Source organism: Marmota monax, unplaced genomic scaffold, assembly GCF_021218885.2.
Source record: "Marmota monax isolate L192 unplaced genomic scaffold, Marmota_monax_Labrador192_F-V1.1 WCK01_AAM20220418_F8-fsc01220, whole genome shotgun sequence".
Classification (NCBI taxonomy): Eukaryota; Metazoa; Chordata; class Mammalia; order Rodentia; family Sciuridae; genus Marmota; species Marmota monax.
The window spans coordinates 5,346-7,814 of NW_026692518.1; the positions used below are offsets into that span (position 1 = coordinate 5,346).

General features: G+C 44.9%; 1 pseudogene; it reads left to right on the forward strand.

The window, feature by feature from the left end:
* Positions 1–443: 443 nt before the first annotated feature.
* On the forward strand, positions 444–1,490 carry LOC124093457 (transmembrane protein 132B-like; annotated as a pseudogene).
* Positions 1,491–2,469: the final 979 nt, after the last annotated feature.

Sequence of the window (2,469 nt, forward strand, 5' to 3'; positions counted from 1 at the left end):
TTCAGCCAGCACTGTGTGGCTTCATCTGTATTGAATTTCTAACATATCATAGTTCAAATGATATCTTGGGTGATGGCTGATTAGTTGCCCTTGGAAATGACTTGGATGCATGGCCTAATTTTTCAAAAAGCTTTAAGAAGGGTCACAGCAAAATTCAGTTGTAGGACATGAAATAAACTATGTGTACTTTCCTGCCCTTCTTAAACTGTTTTGTTTGTTTGTCATGTTACTGGGATGTGGATCATTATTAATGACAGTCCAGTGTATCTCAAGTATGGATTAAGGTTACAGAGCACTGGGGCTTATTTTTTCTAATTATATACACTTAAAGAATGCTTTGGAATTAACATTTCTGTGATAAAATTTGCAAATGTGAAGAAGAGTTGACACAACAAATATTTTGATTTTTTTATTGGAATTTTGTTCAATTCAGTAACACTTAGACATTTATGATCCCAAGGATTTTTCCATAACTGTCTGGTCATTGGATAAAATGGTGGTGTCTGTCCAGCCAAACCTGCAGTCCCAGTGGCCGGTTGTGTTTGCAGAGGGCCCCTGATCAAGTTGTAGATGATGATCAGGGAGCCTTGCCAGAAGACCAAGAGGAAGAGTGTTCTTGCTGTGGGTAAAGGAAGCATCAAGGTCATGTTTGCACTGGGCAATGAGGAGGAGCACTGAGGAGGCAGCAATGACATCGAGGGCATGAACCGGGAATACAAAGATCACCTGAGCAATTCCATAGAGTGGGAAGGGATCCAGGGGTGAGAGGTCCAGGAGTGGCTCCAGCATGGGGGCCCCACTGGCCCAGAGGACAGGACCAACAGGAGCACAACCCTGCCACTGCCTGGGGAGGGAAAGGACAAGAAGCTGCTCAATAATGGTGGTTCAGACACCTTCACCAGCTTCCCCACCCAGGGGAAGTTTCCAGAATCCAGTAACCCTAGTGACCTTACAGTGGCCTTGAGGGGCTTGACAGACGTGGAGATTGGCATGTACGCCTTGCTCTGTGTCTTCTGCCTGGCCATCCTGGTCTTTCTGATCAACTGTGTGGTGTTTGCCTGGAAGTACAGACACAAAAGGCTTGTGGTGAGCGAGCAGGGCAACATCCCCCCTCCCACGACTGGGTCTGGCTTGGGAACGAGGTGGAGCTTTTGGAGAACCCAGTGGACATCACACTTCCCTCGGAGGAGTGCACGACCATGATAGATAGGGGTCTGCAGTTTGAGGAGAGGAACTTCCTGCTGAATGGAGATTCCCAGAAGCCCTTCCACAGTCAGCTACTCAGACCTTCTGACTATGTCTATGAGAAAGAGATGAAAAACGAACCTGTAAACTCTTCTGGCCCAAAGAGGAAGAGGGTCAAGTTTACTTCCTACACCACTATCCTCCCCGAGGATGGGGGCCCATACACCAACTCCATCCTGTTTGACAGTGATGACAGCATCAAGTGGGTCTGCCAGGACATGGGGCTGGGGGCTCCCAGGACTTGAAATACTGTGTTATATTTGAATTCTCTGATGCACCTTCTGTTTTTCAAACAGCTGGAGCCATGACCTTGTTCAGCAACAGAGGGTGATTTAATAAGGATTTATTTGTTGAAGCCTGGTGTGAGGGGGCAGGGGGCAGGGTCCTCTTCTAAGCACATGGAAGTGGTCTGAAGAGTTAGTGCAGCTTGTGTGTAAGCCAGGATGAGCACCTGGAATGGCCCCTGTAGTACTGCTTCAGTTCTGGGTCAGTACTCATGCACCACCTGATACTCGTTCATTACCAGTGCACCGAGTTCTCCACCAAGGACTTTATCCACCAGCTCAGGACAAACAGTTGTTTAGAACTGGTAGGAGTTTGATTGTTAATTTTCCTATAGTTTGACATCAGTCAGATGCAGTGGACAATTCTTACTCTGGGCCTAAGAACTCTTCTGTGACAGGTGAGTGAATGTGGCCACCCTTTTTGGTGATGGGCTCCACATTGTTTTTATGTACATTTATACCAATGCCTGTTGTTGTTTTGTTTTGGGGGAGAGTTGTTTATTGTTTTGTTTTTGACTTCTGGGAGGCTTTTTGAAACATACATGGTTTCTCTCATTTAACTGATATTTGCTTGGATGAGACAGGAGTTGGGCTCCCTGGAACCAGCCTTGCCACATCCAGATTGAATTCCCAGGGCCCTTCTCTGCTTCACCCTACGGTTTATGGATACAAAGTAACTGAATCCTCATTTTCTGTATCCCTTGTTTTCTCATTGACACATCTTAAATCAGCATTGCATGGCAGATTTTTTTAAAAAAAAATATTAACTTTCAATGAAAAAGATTCACATGAATTTTGCAAAAATTGGGGAATATATGTGAACCACAAAAAAAATTTTGTTTTAAATACATAGGAGCTAAAAATCCAAGTGGGATATTATAGAGTCCACTCCTAAGGGGAAAGGGCCCACTTAAAACACCTAGTCACATAAACATTTTGT